The 17,915-nt window shown below is 39.9% G+C and overlaps 1 long non-coding RNA gene and 1 other non-coding gene across 2 annotated transcripts; both read right to left on the reverse strand.

Moving 5' to 3' along the window:
* Positions 1-14,074: 14,074 nt before the first annotated feature.
* On the reverse strand, positions 14,075-14,278 carry LOC131321512 (U2 spliceosomal RNA). Its single transcript, XR_009198552.1, has one exon. It is a non-coding gene; the product is annotated as a U2 spliceosomal RNA (small nuclear RNA).
* An 856-nt stretch (positions 14,279-15,134) lies between these two features.
* LOC131318614 (uncharacterized) lies at positions 15,135-17,677 on the reverse strand. The gene is made up of 3 exons (XR_009197752.1): positions 17,361-17,677; positions 15,968-16,032; positions 15,135-15,356 (listed from the first exon to the last, which is right to left on the reverse strand). It is a non-coding gene; the product is annotated as an uncharacterized LOC131318614 (long non-coding RNA).
* Positions 17,678-17,915: the final 238 nt, after the last annotated feature.

The following is a 17,915-nucleotide window of genomic DNA, read 5'->3' on the forward strand; positions in this document are numbered from 1 at the left end:
TAGGTCTTCAAATTGGACTTAGCCTACCTCCATTTCAAATGCTATAGAAGCAAATCCAAAACAACCTTTCAAAATTTTATTATCACTCCAATAGACGCGTTTTCTTCTTGCTTACTACTAGTAAAAGCGTGATTAGTGTATGGTCTGTTTTCGGACGTCTTGGCCGCATCTTATTACTTTTGCCCGCGTCTTATTACTTCTGGACGCATGTTTTGACACCTGGCCACGATTTTTTGAAAGCGTAGTCACAGAACACACGTTTTCTTCTTGCTTAGTACTAGTAAAAGCAAGAAGGGGGAGGTAGCCACTCCTCTATAGAGAGAGAAGCTCTCACCTCTCTCTAAACTGGCCTTTTTCTGAAATTTTGCTACCGATTTTTTGGTACTGATTATCAAGACGAATATGAAGGGAATTGGGTCTCCATCAAATGAATCAGTGCATTGATCAAGTTCACTGAATTTCAGTTGTGAAATGACTCTTGGGTAGGGGTTGTATGGGTAATTTCTGAATTGCTTGTAGAAAAGAATCGAACTCATGTTGACCAATAAATCATTAACCTGAGATTTAAGGCCATGTCAAAATGATGGACCTCATTAGAAGCATTCTTTTTCCATCTAGAAGAGGGACTTAGTCTCTCTTCCTCCGGGCAAATCAGTTGTAGGTGGGTGCATGCTGTTAAGGTTCATTCTGATGATGGTCACTTGTTCCAATCCTAGTAAAGAGCTTCAGATCTAATTCTACACTACATACGATATTCCATTCCGGCCCTCGCTAGCTCTTCGCTTGGTTGCACAAGGAGCATGCCCGAGGGGGCTACTATGCTCATCAAGGGCTTATGCACTCCACGACTTTCTTATGTTATGTGGTATCAAAGATTGAATTTTGCTGCCAACCCTAGTCAGCAAGCTGAAAAAGCCCTTTTCCCTTTTCATAATAATTTCACTATTGTCTCTCAAATAGGAAGGGGTTCTGTGATTCTTAAATTCTAAGAGGATCTGCCTTTGCTTGTGTCTCCACCTGTGCCCATGCCTATGCCTCAAGTACCTGGCTTTCTTCTTTATTAATGGTAGAACAAGGCGCCTGTCTTGCCGGTACTCCATTGTATAGGTATGCAATTTCAGAAAGCTAACTTGAGCTTTGGTGAATTCTCTCATATATTGCTGATATGAACTCAGGTAATCGAGCAGCATTTCGGATTTCGGGGATTTCCACGATAGATTGATGAAATTTGATGCAGGAAAATCAATGGAAATTATGATGGAAACGTGAAATTGAAAAAAAAAAAATCATGTATAATTCTAACTGTGAGAGAAGACCAAAGACTTCTTCATGGTAAATCGCATTTTCTTCTTGCTTACTACTAGTAAAAGCGTGATTAGTGTATGGTCTGTTTTTTAAGATTTTGGCAGCATCTTATTACTTGTGGCCGCATGTTTTGACAAATGGCCGTGCTTTTTTGAAAGCGTGGTTACGGAACACGCGTTTTAGTGTATGGTCTGTTTTCGGACATCTTGGATGCGTCTTATTACTCTTGGATGCATGTTTTGACACTTGGCCGCGATTTTGTGAAAGTGTGACTAGTATACTCGTCATCGTGGCTGGAGCGTTGGGCTTCTAGTAAGGAATTGGATTTTGAAGTGGGTCTTTAGGACTTTAGTGGACCGAGTACAAGGATCCATTTGCAAATCCAAACAATTGTTCAAAAGGAAAATCTCAATTCTCAGAAGGAAGAACTTGTTTGCTTTACTTTTGGAGTTTGGAAAAATACTCGATCAGTTGAATTATTGTATGATCAAAAATGAAACGAAGGGGCACAACGAAATGATCAAAAGAGTGAAGCATAAATGAACACACAAATGCAGGAGAGGATCTGGAGTAAGCAAGAATGAGATTGACAGCTCCTTCCCCTCTATAAATAATCCAATTGTCCGCAACTTTCCACTCTAACGCCACCTCCATCAACTTCAAGGATTCGGAATCAATACACTACAAAGTGAAAAAAAAAACATCTAAATGCATTATAGTACTCCTAGACGTATACATACACATATACCAGTTCCTATTTGCTTGCAGATTTCTAAGAATTTACCATTGGAATTGCAACAAAAGCCAATAACAGTGAAAGCACATCAAGGAATTATGTTTCATCAAAGTGAACTCTCATTTTTCTAACCCAGTTTACGAGAACAATAATTCTACCACATCCATTTACACACCCACACTCACAACAAGGGTGGGGCCCGCACACACTGAGTGTGCAGTGTGTGCGGGCCCCACCCTTGTTGTGAGTGTGGGTGTGTGAATGGGTGTGTAAATGGGTGTGGTGGTAGAAGGACTCTTACGAGAATAAGAACACCAACCAACCGGCCCAAACCAAGAACCAAAGATTACTTGCATATTTTAACCATTTCTAAACTTTTGATTTGAATCATGTATACCTGAAAATCAAAACATATATCAATGAAATCTTTATGGGTGGAACTTATATATGGAATCACTTCGTACGAGTTTCTTGTGCCTCTCTTAAGCTTTAAAATTCCTTATAATGTTTAAGGGACTGCCCTTTTTAGTCTCCTGCCAATTCGGACTAGAAAAACTCGGTAAAAAATAAATTACAAATATTTTGGAACTTATAGCTCCTTGTAATGTTTAAGGGACTGCCTTTTTTTTTTTTTTTTCAGGGAGTGTTCTTGATAGGTCACGAAGAGGTGAAAACGATTTATAGGTGCAGAGTAAACTTTGTTTGGAACTTAAGGCTCTGTTTGGAACCTATATGGAAAAGAAGGGAAAATAATTTTCCCTTATTTGGTTTGAGCTAGATGAAACAAAAAGAAAAATAACAAAACAAGGAAGAATTTTCTTCCCCACTTTCCTTTCCTTTCCTTTTTCTAAGTTCCAAACAGAGCCTAAATAGAGAGGAAAGTTAGAAGAAAAATTTTGAGAAGAAATTAGTAAAGAAAATTAAACTTGTTTTTTTTTTAAATTTCGTACTCTTTTTTCAAAAAAATTTGCTACATAATTTATTAAAAGTGATAGATACTCCGGAGTGTTGAATAACTAAAGTGTGGCTCACCTATCTAATCAAAGTCCATGCTCGCTGCTCACCCCTGAAACAAATCAATTTACTGCATCACTAGATATATCTTCTTGCCCTTTCTCTCCCCATTTATAAATTCCTCCACAAATATGTACTCTAAATTCAAACTATAACGCTAAATATCAACATATCTTGATCACCATGTTTTAGGGGAAGGAAGAAGAAATAGAGTAGCAAGACGTTCAACTGGCCACGAGGCCTTTGGCCAAATGGCATCAAGAGGGTGTGCTTTAAGTACTAGGAAAGGAAGTCGGGAGTTCTACTCCCCTCCAAGGTAGCTATTTAACATTAATAACTTTCACCAAGAAAAAAAAAGACGTTCAACCTAGACCCCTGAAAGGATGGAAAACCAGCTATCCACGTGCCTAATTAGAGTTTTTTTTTTCCTGATCCTAAACAATCTGATGCTCACTATTATTAGTTTAATATCTGATATGTTGGCCAGCCATTGGCTCACTTTTTATTAAATTAATTTTTTAAGAGGGAGGCCCACTACAGTAGCAATGGGATCTCTCATGCGTTTCATTGGTGTTGCACTATAATAGCCTTGGCCTGACACACACCACCCAAACCAAGTGAAGGTTTCTACTAGTTTCAGTACTTTGTGTCAAGAACCAATTTATAGTTGGCTTGATATTTGTACCGGGCTAAGGTCTCTTTCCCTGTCAGTTTGTAAGCCGATCATCATTCAGCTGACATGATATTAAATTATTTTTTTGAGGGTGAGGGCCCACCACCGTAGCTTGCTATTGGGGTCTCTTGAGTGTCGCCTTGACCAGGTGCGCACCCCATCCAAACCGAGTTTAAATCAATCAAGGAATATTTGGGTCAAGGATTCTTGGATGGATTTAAGGAGGAACAGGCAAAGGGAAAAGCCTGAAGTTAAACTTTGGTTTCTCAACCGTTCCATTTCCCTTGATATATCCCATCAAAGATCTTTGATCCAAACAAAGCCTAATAGAGTTCAACAAGTTGAGCATGAAAGGAGAACAATAGTGCAGACCTTCCTTCTGCAGGCCACTCCACGGATTAAAGCATGCTGTGAACTAGCCGATTTCACGGGTATTGGTTCCTCCTCCGCGTTTGCTAGCAAAAAAAGAGAAGGTTAATTGATACAACAACAGGTACAACACACAAGTACTAGGTTAGGAGTTGAAAGTTATACTAGATACGGTTGCAACTTGGAAGAGCCTCTCTTTTCAGCCCGTCAACCATGTGGGCATTCGTACCTCAAGCCAACTGAAGAAAACCTACCAAGTGAAAACAAACGTTTGAGTCTGGAACAAAACCAAAAACTGACAACGAATTATTCTTGACAGAGCCGCGCACTCAGTATGCTAACCGTGTGGTCTATCCTTTGGCAGACGCAAAACGATGAAAGAAATAGCTTCCCAACATCGATTAAGTCTGGCCTTTTATTGTCTCCAGCCAACTAGGACTAAAAAAAGAAATATCACGCGCGCCTCAGGCTTATTTGAATTACGCCACGGGCGTGCATCCTGATTTGCACTCTTCTCGTAAGGCGCATTTAAGTTGCGCCCCGGGCTCACCCAGAAATTCTCCTTTTTTGTAATGCTTCGCAGGCGCAATTGAATTGCTCCTTGGGCGCATCCTATTTCTTCTCATTTTGTAATGCGCCTCAGGCGCATTTGAATTGCGCCTTGGGAGCATTTGATTTTTCTTTTTTTGATGTAATGAACTACTGAAATTGACATTCATTTTTTCACGAAACAGCCAAGAGGCATAACCAAATGCACCAACATTTCGCAAAGACATCCATCATTCTGAATCAAAACACATTATAGTTGCCAGACAATGCATCATTCAGATTCATTCTTCCGAACAAAATACCAACCGGTAGCAAGAATATCGAATGGCAAAAAAGCTTAGAATGTGCAAATGAGTGAGAAAACGTACTTTAGCCTTTGTAGCTCTGATGATCTTGGAATCAATATCCCTTCGACCAACTTTACATAAATAAAAGTTCATTATTTTAATTGTTCTTTTCCATCATGTTTTTATACAGTGAAAGCCATATTTATTATCATATAATTGGTTTTTATCCGATTAAAAATGAAAATAATATGAGCGTTTTACTGAAATAATTTTTTCCCGACCAATTGAGGGTAAAATGGTCATGTATTTTGATGTATAAATTACTTTTCATCGAACCCAATTCGGTAGGAAAGTAGATTGGACAAGCTTTCTAACGGTTCAAACCACGAGCAAATTGGAGCTCGGGAGTGTCTGGGGCACGTCTGCAAAGTTGGAACTTGTTGTGGCATTTCAAGATGCGCCCGGGGCGCATTTCAATGCGCCGGGGCGCGAATGATTGCGCCTGGGGCGCATTAATGTTGCTCAAACTTTGTAGACTTGCCCCGGACACCCCCGAACTCCAATTTGCGCGTGGTTTGAACCGTTAGAAAGCTTGTCCAATTTAATTTGTATCCAAAGTAGTTTGGATAAAAAATCATTTGTACATCAAATGAAGTGACCATTTTACCCTCGATGGGTCAAAATATGATTCATTTTGGTAAAACGCGTGTATGTTTCTCATTTTAAGATGCATCAAGACCCATTGTATATGAATAAATAGAGATTTTAAAGTACTAAAAGATGGCAGAATCCAGCCATAAAAAATTTTGCGTTTCGTTCACGAAAACTGGATAGAAACATGACATCTACAGAAATCGCAGAAGCCTATGAGCACCTTGCGAATCCGTGTATTCCAATTACAATGTAGTAACTGCTGAATTATTGAGTATCAGATTGCTTAGGATAAAACCCCCCCTCTAAATTAGCCCTGTAGATAGATGGTTTCCCATCCTTTAACAGGGGTGTAGATAGATGGTTTTCCATCCTTTAATAGGGGTCTAGGTTCAACGTCTTTCTTCCTTCCCTTAAAACATGATGATCAAGATATTTCGATAACGAGCGCTATATCATTCCTCGGATGAGAAGAATAGCAAGGTGTTCGACCATGGCTCAATACTTTCTCAAGTTCTCTCTTTCAGTAACCGTCTACCGTGTGAGAGGAACAAAATAATTTTCTATGGAAAGTCTCTAGACATAGAGAGCCTAACCTGCAGAAACCTTGTTGACAGCAAATCCTCTATGTCTCATGGTTGTGTAGTGCATCGAGGATTAAAACCAAACACTCACATACAAATTGAGAGAAACTTAACTATTATAGGATCAAACGCAATGGCATCACGAAAAACTCTCTTGAGGAGCACCCCTCTGAGCTTGACTCCCTCAGGTTATCTCTCAACCTCACCACAAGTCTTGCCTTGGGTGAATCTTGATGATGAAATGGCTTTTGATTATTTGGTGAAGTGTGGTGAGCCCAATGAATCTTGTGGCCGGGCACTCTTACAGAATGAATGAATACCCCAGAATTGGTGATGTGGTCATCAAATGGAACTTAGAATTTGCAAATGAGCGCGAAAACATAAATTAGCCTTCGTCGCTCTGATGATCTTTGAATCACTCGCTCTTCGACCAACTTTACATAAAAAAAAGTTCATTATTTTAATTGTTCATTTCCATCATGTTTTAATACAGTGAAAGCCATATCTATTATTATATAATTGGTCTTAATCCGATTAAAAATGAAAATAATACGAGCATTTTAATTGAAATAATTTTTTTCCCGACCAATTGAGGGTAAAATGGTCATTTATTTTGATGTACAAATTACTTTTCATCGAAACCAATTCGGTAGGAAAGTAGATTGGACAAGCTTTCTAATGGTTCAAACCACGAGCAAATTGGAGCTCGGGAGTGTCTGGGGCAAGTCCGCAAAGTTGGGAATTGTTGTGGCATTTCAAGATGCGCTCGGGCTGCATTTCAATCCGCCTGGGCGCGAAGGATTGCTCCTGTGGCGCATTAATGCTGCTCAAACTTTGCGGACTTGCCCCGGACACCCCCGAACTCCAATTTGCACATGGTTTGAACCATTAGAAAGTTTGTCCAATTTCATTCTATCCAAAGTAGTTTGGATAAAAAATCATTTGTACATCAAATGAAGTGACCATTTTAACCTCGATGGGTCAAAATATGATTCATTCGGGTAAAACGCGTGTATGTTTCTCATTTTAATTTGGATCAAGACCCATTGTATATGAATAAATAGAGAATTTAAAGTACTAAAAGATGGCGGAATCTAGTCTTAAAAAATTTTGCGTTTCATTCACGAAAACTTGATAGAAATAAGACAACTACATAAATCGCCGAAATGAACCTGCTACATTCTACTGCAATTCTCACTACTCAATTTTCTCGATCGTCAGTCCTGACCCACGTAGAATTCCAATATTCTCAGATCTCTCCACCATTTAAGCCCCCCCCCCCCCCCCTCTACACTATTTTGTTGATTTCTGAAAATATTTTCAAGTGCTAACCAAACACCGGAAAATAAAAGTTTGAAGTTTGTTTTCTGAAAAAACTTTTTACATAGAAAATATTTTACATTGTAAAACATTTTACGTCGAAACAAATGGAGCCTTAAGTGTTTTAGAGTGTTCATACAGTATGAACACTTAATCAAAGCGTAGGAAAGAAAAATTGTTTCTTCATTGACATTCGCCCAAAGCGGGGCTTAAATATTTTCAAATTTAAATTAAGGCGTCTTGCTAAAACTAACACAACAAAAATTGAGAATATTTCCAAACAAGAACACCGAAAAGGATGGACAGTATTTTCTATATTTCAGTCTACTGTCACCACATTACAGTGCTGCTACAACGGATTCCTAACATTCTCTTTTCAGGAAAATTTTCTGTAAACCAAGTTCATTCTATGGTGTTTATTGACTAGCTAGAAGATTAATGACTGTTGTATCGAAGTAATAGGTAGGGGTTGGGGCTTTCGTTTCCTCAAATAAGTTCTATTTTTCGCATACGTTTTGCTTGAACGCATACTGTAAATCTATTTCGTGGAACATTGTTGCGTATGCGAAGGATTCGTTCGCAAACTATACAATGTTACAACTTATCGTCATGCTTTCAAAACCCTAGAGGCCCACTTCAAAACCCAAATTCCTCATTAGAAGACCCACGCTTTGGCCACGATGATGGGTATACTAGTCCCGCTTTCAGAAAATCGCTGCAACAAGCATCCAATGTAGTAAGAAGCGGCCAAGTGTAATAAAATGCGGCCAAAAGTAATAACAAGCGGCCAAGTGTCAAAACAAGCGGCCAGAAGTAATAAGAAGCGGCCAAGAGTAATAAAAAGCGGCCAAGTCTAATAAGACGCGGCCAAGAGTAATAACAAGCGGCCAAGTGTCAAAACAAACGGCCATAAGTAATAAGAAGCGGCCAAGAGTAATAAGACGCGGCCAAGAGTAATAACAAGTGGCCAAGTGTCAAAACAAGCGGCTAGGAGTAATACAATGCGGCCAAGTGTAATAAAACGCGGCCAAGATATCCGAAAAAGGATCATACACTAAAACGCGTGTTCCGTAACCACACTTTAAAAAATAGCGGCCAGATGTCGAAACATGCTGCCAGGAGTAATAAGATGCGGCCAAGATGTCTGAAAACATATCATACGTACACTAATCACGCTTTTACCAGTAGTAAGCAAGAAAAAAACACATGAACGACAACGATTTGAGCTTCATACTTTGTATTGTTAAAGCTGTTGTTGAGAGGTGGGATGGAGTTGAAGAACTACAGAGATGTAAGAACGACAATGATTTACAGAAGAAGCCAAGAAGGAGCTGAGTTGAAGCCGAAGGTTTGATCCTTGGTTTTGCTTCTGGAGATCGATCACACCCTCAAATGCCAGAAATCTATGAGCCTGGCCGTGGATGTCATATGTGGTGTATTGATTCCGAATCTTGCAGTGGATGGAGGTGGCGTTAGAGTGGAAAGATGCGGACAATTGGATTATTTATAGAGGGGAAGGAGCGGTCAATCTCGTTCTTGCTTACTCCGGATCCTCTCCTGCATTTGTGTGTTCATTTATGCTTCACTCTTTTGATCATTTCGTTGTGCCCCTTCGTTTCATTTTTTATCATACAATAATTCAACTGATCCAGCATTTTTCCAAACTCCAAAAGTAAAGCAAACAAGTTCTTCCTTTTGAGAATTGAAATTTTCCTTTTGAAGAATTGTTTGGATTAGCAAATGCATCCTTGTACTCGGTCCACTAAAGTCCTAAAGGCCCGCTTCAAAACCCAATTCCTTACTAGAAGCCCAATGCTCCAGCCATGATGACGGGTATACTAGTCACACTTTCACAAAAATCGCGGCCAAGTGTCAAAACATGCGTCCAAGAGTAATAAGACGCGTCCAAGATGTCCGAAAACAAACCATACACTAAAACGCGAGTTCCGTAACCACGCTTTCAAAAAAGTGCGGCCATTTGTCAAAACATGTGGCCACAAGTAATAAGATGCGGCCAAAATCTTCAAAAACAGACCATACACTAATCACGCTTTTACTAGTAGTAAGCAAGAAGAAAATGCGATTTACCATGAAGAAGTCTTTGGTCTTCTCTCACAGTTAGATTTATACATGATTTTTTTTTTCAATTTCACGTTTCCATCATAATTTCCACTGACTTTCCTGCAGCAAATTTCATACCTAATCTACCGTGGAAATCCCCGAAATCCGAAATGCTGCTCGATTACTTGAGTTCATTTCAGCAATATATGAGAGAATTCACCAAAGCTCAAGTTAGCTTTCTGAAATTGCAAACCTGTACAATGGAGTACCGGCAAGACAGGCGCCTTGTTCTGCCATTAATAAAGAAGAAAGCTAGGTACTTGAGGCATAGGAACGGGCACAGGTGGAGACACAAGCAAAGGCAGATCCTCTTAGAACTTAGGGATTCCGGAATCCCTTCCTATTTGAGAGACAATAGTGAACTTATTATTATGAAAAGGGGAAAGGGCTTTTTCAGCTTGCTGACTAGGGTTGGCAGCAAAATTCAATCTTTGATACCACATAACATAAGAAAGTCGTGGAGTGCATAAGCCCCTGATGAGCATAGTAGCCCCCTTGGGCACGCTTCTTGTACAACCAAGCGAAGAGCTAGCAAGGGCCGGAATGGAATATTGTATGTAGTGTAGAATCAGATCTGAAGCTCTTTACTAGGATTGGAACAAGCGAGGAACAAGTGACCATCATCAGAATGAACCTTAACAGCATGCACCCACCTACAACTGATTTGCCCGGAGGAAGAGAGACTAAGTCCCTCTTCTAGATGGAAAAAGAATGCTTCTAATGAGGTCCATCATTTTGACATGGCCTTAAATCTCAGGTTAATGATTTATTGGTCAACATGAGTTCGATTCTTTTCTACAAGCAATTCAGAAACTACCCATACAACCCCTACCCAAGAGTCATTTCACAACTGAAATTCAGTGAACTTGATCAATGCACTGATTCATTTGATGGAGACCCAATTCCCTTCATATTCGTCTTGAATAATCAGTACCGAAAAATCGGTAGCGAAATTTCAGAGAAAGGCCAGTTTAGTGAGAGGTGAGAGCTTCTCTCTCTATAGAGGAGTGGCTACCTCCGGCCCCCTTCTTGCTTTTACTAGTACTAAGCAAGAAGAAAACGTGTGTTCCGTCACCACGCTTTCAAAAAATCTCGGCCAGGTGTCAAAACATGCGTCCAGGAGTAATAAGACGTGGCCAAAAGTAATAAGATGCGGCCAAGACGTCCGAAAACAAACCATACACTAATCACGCTTTTACTAGTAGTAAGCAAGAAGAAAAAGCATCTATTGGAGTGACAAAAAAATTTTTGAAAGGTTGTTTTGGATTTGCTTCTATAGCATTTGAAATGGAGGTAGGCTAAGTCCAATTTGAAGACCTAATTTTTTACCAAAAATCCGAAGTCATTGGCCATGACGCACGACTTTGCGGTCATCTTGTTAAAGTTTGGACCATGATACAAAAGTTTGCCGCCATCTTGTCAAAGTTTGCGGCTGAAATTCCCTTATTAAAAAACCTCATGGAAGGCAAAGCGAAAGCTGTTGTTAACCTTCTAATAGTTGCTCCAAAAAGCACCAAACGCGCGCATTCCTTTGAAATTTGTTTATGTAAAGGGGGCAGAACCTCATGGAAGGAAAATTGAAAGCTGTTAAACCTTCTAATCCCATTCTCAGTGCAACTAGGCTATGACAGAATTATTTGGTTCTGATTGGGGTTTTGTTTGGAAGAATAATACATTGTTTGGAAAATAAAATGGGTTTTGATTCAGATATGTATTTCTGCAATACAATGATGTGATCTGGTCTCTTGGACTATGATGATTGCGGGTTATGTTTTTGAAGGAAATATAAGTGGTGCTTTCGACTCGTTCCAAGAAATGCGAATGGATTTGGAACCCAGTAATACTGGCTAGCTATTACGACACTTAGTACTGTTCAAGCTGTTGTTGAGAGGGAGGATGGAGTTCAAGAACTATGGAGATGTATGAACGACAACGATTTGATGAAGAAGCCGGGGTGGAGCTGCATTGAAGCCAAAGGATCAAGCCATGGTTTCATTTCTGGAAATTGATGACACGCTCAAATGCTTGAAATCTATGAGCCACTGGATGTTATATGTAGGAATGAAATTACATCAAAAGAGAAAAACAGTGCTCCCGAGGTGCAATTCAAATGGCTTGAGGCGCCCTACAAAATGAGAGAAAATAGGATACGCCTGGGGCGCGATTCAATTGTGCCTGAGGCACATTACATGTGTGTAATTCAGGATGTCTTATTATAGTGTTGATGTCAACTGTCTGTAGCCTTACATTTGATGCTTTTTAAGCCTTTTGTTTCTTTTCACTGAAAATCTGAAACTTGGTAATACATACATGTATGGTAACGATAGAAATTTTCAAGATCATGTTAACTACACTTGAGATATTGTTTTCCAATTGTCATGTTGGATTGTGACTTTTGATTTCGCATCAACCATTGTTTGACTCTGCAACTATTTTGCCACAACCATTGCCTGCATAATCTCTCTCCGATTTCAGACGCATTTATTTGACAATTTGGCATTTTATTTTATTTTTTCTTGGCAAAAGATGATTTTATAAAAGCTCGATAAGTGTACATCTGAGGGGAAGAAAATGTGGATAAGGAACATGTTGCTAATCCAAAAGAAAAAAATGCAAGAAGGGTACTGTATGTGAAGGTTCTCTGTTTTTCGAGCCAACGAGTCAAACATGGCTTTATGGTTTGTCATGGATGGCCCAGTGGTGATTGCAGAAGGGTTGAACTTCTCTTAACATGGAGTCTTGATTCTTTGTGTATTCTGATCCGCCGTTCTTCTTGTTGAAATTCTTCTGTCTAAGCTTCTTGGTTCGGTTATCTGGTTTTGGATTATAGGGAGAGGCACCTCTGTGATTTGGGTTTCGAAAATCAAATCTACAGAAAAGCGAGGGAATGAAATCATATGGCTCTTCTCTTTCTTCCCAACTGTCTAGCGCGTAGTATGTTTGATCCGTCTCATGAAAAATACAATCCAATATGCAATAAGACTGAGCTGAAGGATCTTTACCTTTAGTCTTGGAAATGGCACCAGTACTGGATAACTCAGAGGAAAAGTTGTGAAGTAAATTACAAGTGCAAAGCCTACTCACTTGCGTTCCAAGAAACAATTAAACACCAGTTTCCAGTCGGCCTTTGCAACTAAAACCAGTCGGTGGAGAATCCATCTACAGCCTCAACCATCCATTGAGGAAGCATAATTTGTATTTGGAACCAGAATTATGAAGTTCACAGCTAAAACATTTCGCACTTTTGAACAAGTTGCATGGAATTTAGTGGTTCATTACATCAAACGAGAAAAAAGTGAATGTTCTCAAGGAGCAATTCAAATGCGCTAGAGGCGCATTACGAAATGAGAGAAAATAGGATGCGCCTGGGGCGCGTTCAATTGCTCCCAAGGCACATTACAAAAAAGAGAGAAAATATGGATGGCCCAGGAGCAACTTAAATACGCCTGAGGCGCATGTGATGCAGCCAAGTGAATGCTCTCTACAAGAAAATAGGATGCGCCCGGGGCATGTTCAATTGCTCCTGAGGCACATTACAAAAGGACAGAAATTGTGGATGCGCCCGGGCACAAATTAAATGCGCCTGGAGCGCACTCGAATTGCGCCCGAGGCGCATGTGATGCAGCAAAGTGAATGCTCCAGAGGAGCAATTCTCAGGCGCATTACGAAATGATAGAAAATAGGATGCGCCCGTGGCACGTTCAATTGTGCTTGAGGCACATTACAAAAAGAGAGAAAATGTGGATGTGCCCGGGCGCAACTTAAATGCGCTTGGGTAGCACCCGAATTGCGCCTCAGGCGCATGGGATGCAGCAAATATTTTTTATTTGTTTTTTTACTGAGTTTTTCTTGTCCGAATTTGGAAGAGACTAAAAAAAGGCAATCCTTTAAACATTATAAGGATTGTAAAAGCATAAGAGAGGCACAAGAAGTCCGTACAAAGTGATTCCGTGAGTTCCATCCGTGAAGACTTCAATGACATAATATTTTGATTTGCAGGTATATATACATGATTCAAAAGTTTAGAAATGGTTGAAAAATACAAGTAATATGTGGTTCTTGGACCTGGGTGCACAATGCTCGTGCTTTTCATGGAGCTCTCTAATCTTGGGCCTAAAAAAGTGATCAAAATTCTGTATTTTTGGGGTTCTTAAGATCATAACTATAAGAAAACTACTCACAAAATGAACTGACTGAGAGTTTTTCGTATTTTCGGGGTCGGTTTGTATTTTCTTTTGGGTAAGTTAAATTCATGAAAACCAAAACCATGTTACGAAAACTAGAGTTCACAACTTGAGAACTACAGAGTTTAGAACAGAACCACCAAAACATACTGATAGGGAATGAGACCTTAGCCCCGCAATTAAACAGTTGACAAAATTATCAATTACACACATCTGCAGATGTCAAGCTAACTAATTTGATTCTAGACAAAAAGTAGCAAAAACCGTTGAACTTTGTTTGGGTGGGGTGTGCCAGGTCAAGGCAATAGTGCAACACCAAAGCAACGCATGAGAGGCCGCCCCAGTAGCAAGCTACTATAGTGGGCCCTCCCTCTCAAAAATTTATTTAATTTAATAAAGAGTGAGCCGATGGCCGACATATCAGATATTAAACTAATAAGAACAGCTACTACACTTGATCTTAGCTAGAAGGCCGAGAAAGGTATGTCTTCTCTTCTCTTGGGCTACCTATTTTATAGTCACATTTTCTCTCCTTGTTTTTCTACTTAGTCGATGTGGAAAAAAACTCCAAAGTAACAAACTGGGTTTTGCTGCTTTTGCACATATTCTGCTTGGTGTGTGCTGTCAATTCTACTTGGTTGTTTGAAGCCTCTGAGCACCTAGTGAGTCCTTGTGTCCACCATTTACATTGTAATACTTAATCTATTGAGTATCAGATTTTTTTTTATAGACAACAAAATTTTATTAAGAAACTTGACAAGGGTACATCAAGTTGGGGGAGGGGAAAGGAGAATCCAATACAGAATTGGATAAAACCTATTGGGACAAGCCCAGAACACCTATTGGGCAAAGCCCGAAACACCTGTGGGTCACAAAAACCCAGATCAAACATTAAGAACAGAAAAACCTAAGAGCCTAACTACCCAAATTTGACATAACTACCCAAATTTGACAATGGAGCTCAAACCAAGTTGGCCAGGCCCAACCCAAACTCCCCCACACCCGGCACATCGCAAAACCACTGCTTGGGATAAAAAAAAAACCCCCCTCGAAAATAGCCCTCTAGATATCTAAATTGCCCAATAATGAGTTTAATACGCAGCTCTGTATAGCTTAGAATGTGATTGAGTTGGTTCTGGCTTCAGGAAGTCTTTGCTATCCTTTGAGTTCCCTTTGTTTTTTTCTTAATGAAAAGCAACATACCGAAACAAACTTGTACTAAAGTTCAAGCTGTCACGCCCCGTCCCGCAAACGGCACCCAGAGTGGGCCCGAGTCAGCGCGGCCACGTGGCATTCCACACAATAGACCACACCACACTCTACAACCAATCAGAATACAAATTAGCGGAAGACTTCTCACTTAAAATACAACCAAGTCAACGCCAAAACCTCAACTCACAAGTTATAATAAATATCCCTATCTCCAATTAATTACATAACATTTAGGTTAGCTTCTAGACGAATCAGCTACGCAACAATCTAACCAAAGGCATCACCTGACGCTAGTCTCAGCACTCTCCAAAGCGTTGACCAGTAGTGGACCCACTCTAAGCCACCTGCTACCTGGCAGTCCAAAAAGGAAAACCAAAGTGTGTGAGATATAGAAATGCTCAATAAAATGTCACAATACCCAAAAGAATATCAATAAGAATATTCACCACCAACATAACTGCACTACCCATATGAGTACATTAGTTATAACCACCACATCCGCCAAACATAGCAATATTATCCAATAAACAACCACATAGCAATAACTGAATCAACGACAGCATGAATATAAATCACACAAGCATGCAGTGACACGTCTGCCACATTCCCATGTACCTAAGGCATTGTGTCCCGCAAACCATGCTCCCAACCTCCGTTAATTAGACGGAATGGCATACGACATGGCGTGACTCACTCCACAATCCTTTCGCAGGTACAATCAACATACAACAAGCATGCATACCATTAGCTAAAACAATATTTAGCATGATATACAATTTCGACCACATATATCCATATCAATAGCTAAACCTCGATTAGCATGATATCATTGATATATAATCACCTCCACTGCATTATTTACATATCGATAATCATATTGAAAGCTAAAATACCATTAGCAAGATATATACATACCACCATAGCAATATCTTATTGAGAAGAACCATATCAGACACACTCACCTTTCATTCGACTGGAGTATGCCAAACTTATGGTTTTGGCACCTCCTAAAAGACCGGCTTGTTACCTAGCCACAAGTTAACCCATATTAGCATATGAACATCTAGGAATGTTAAACCAAATGCTAGACTAACAAATCATAACATGCCTTCTACACTTCTACACTAGCTCATGGAGCAAACATTACATAAAGTCACCAAAATCTCTAGAGGTGTCCAGGAGTACCCACGTACCCGGGAGACCTCACACATCTTTTCCATACTCCAAGGTACTCCAACACACCCAAATATATCAAATATAAAGACCCATAAGTGTACAATCTCAACCAAACAGACCAACGCAACAAAACTCCCAAAACAGGAATGACAACCACAACCAGCCTGTCTTATTTTGGCCATATCTAATTAAACAACATGAATTCCAGGGCGACACTTAAACCATTGAAAAGTAGACTTCTTCTTCTTTGAATCCATAGGTCATACATCAAAAACAGAGTTCGGGTAACCTAACTACGGCCTTACGATTATAGCTTCAACATAACAGTAAAAACTGGTGCAAAGGCAGAATTTAGGTCAACTTTAGATGCAAATCTGTTATCGCTCGGACATACCCATGATGCATGGGATGTATCGTTGGAAAGCTCTATGTGTCTAGTTTCTAACAAAACAAACGGTGTGTCATTTCGAGTCCCGAGCTAGGAGTTATGGCCATTATACCAAAGTCCGTCGGTGCTGTCAGATTCTACGCGGGAATAAGTAAAATTGATTGAAAAATCATAACTCTTCCATCTTAAACCCAAAAATATTGAAACCAACACCAAAAGTTGCACCACTACAAGCCCTACACTCAGCTAAAATCCCAGGTTCAGAAATGAGAGGAGGTTAACCCAACAATCAAAAGAAAAACCGATTCGCAACCATTTTCGCCCCAGTCAACCAACCCTGCTTTAGAAATTCACCAAAAATTGTATACTTAACCAAATTACTTGATTCCAACGCCAATCTCTTCTTAACTTAAATATGCAGCTCTTGCAAAAGACCCAAAGCCACCCAAAATGTTCATCATGCCCAGAAAGTTAAAAGAAGACAGCCACGCACAGAATCGCACATCCAGCAAACAGCCAGTATTCAAAAATTCATAACTAATTGTGTGATTATCGGTTTTGCATGATCTTGGTACCGAAATCTTCGTATTGAAACGTACTTTTACAGTTATGAAGACACCAAAAATTGATTCCTAGCAGAAGGGCCCCCAAAAGACAGATTACCAAAACCCACGAATTTGACCCAAAACATGAACTTTGTCAATTTCCTTCCAAAACTCAATCCATAGAGAATCTAACCACACAAATATAAAATTAAACATGGATTACAATTTTAGAGTACAAGAACTTACTCGTTACCGAGTTGGATCACCGAAAACGGATCTCTCCTTCCTCCCTCCCCTTAGCCGTGACCTCCTCCACCCTTTCTCTCCCCCTCTCTCTCTCGCTATGTCGGCAGAATTGGGGAGAATGAGGAAATATCCTCCTGATGGCTATTTAGACACTTAGGAAGAAATCCCATGTGGTCACCTCTCCTCTCAACTTATACTCCAAACCAATAACAATTCTCCATGTAAATCACACCAAGGCCCCTCATAGAATCTAACAAATACGAATTAAGCCCCGAACCTCAAAATTAAATCGAAACCCTAAATATCCCGGGATGGGTGTTACACATTGAGTGGACTCGTGCAGTGCGTCGAGGATCAAAACCAAACACTCACACGCAAATTGAGAGAAACTTAACTATTATTGGATCATACGGAATAAAATTACAAAAAAAAAAAAAAAATCTCCAGAGAGCTCGACTCCGGCCCTCTGGTTATCTCTCAACCTCACCATGACTCTCGCCTTGGTTGAATCCTGATAATGAAATGGTTTATGATAATTTAATGAAGTGTGGCGAG

This window comes from Rhododendron vialii, chromosome 3a, assembly GCF_030253575.1.
Source record: "Rhododendron vialii isolate Sample 1 chromosome 3a, ASM3025357v1".
Classification (NCBI taxonomy): Eukaryota; Viridiplantae; Streptophyta; class Magnoliopsida; order Ericales; family Ericaceae; genus Rhododendron; species Rhododendron vialii.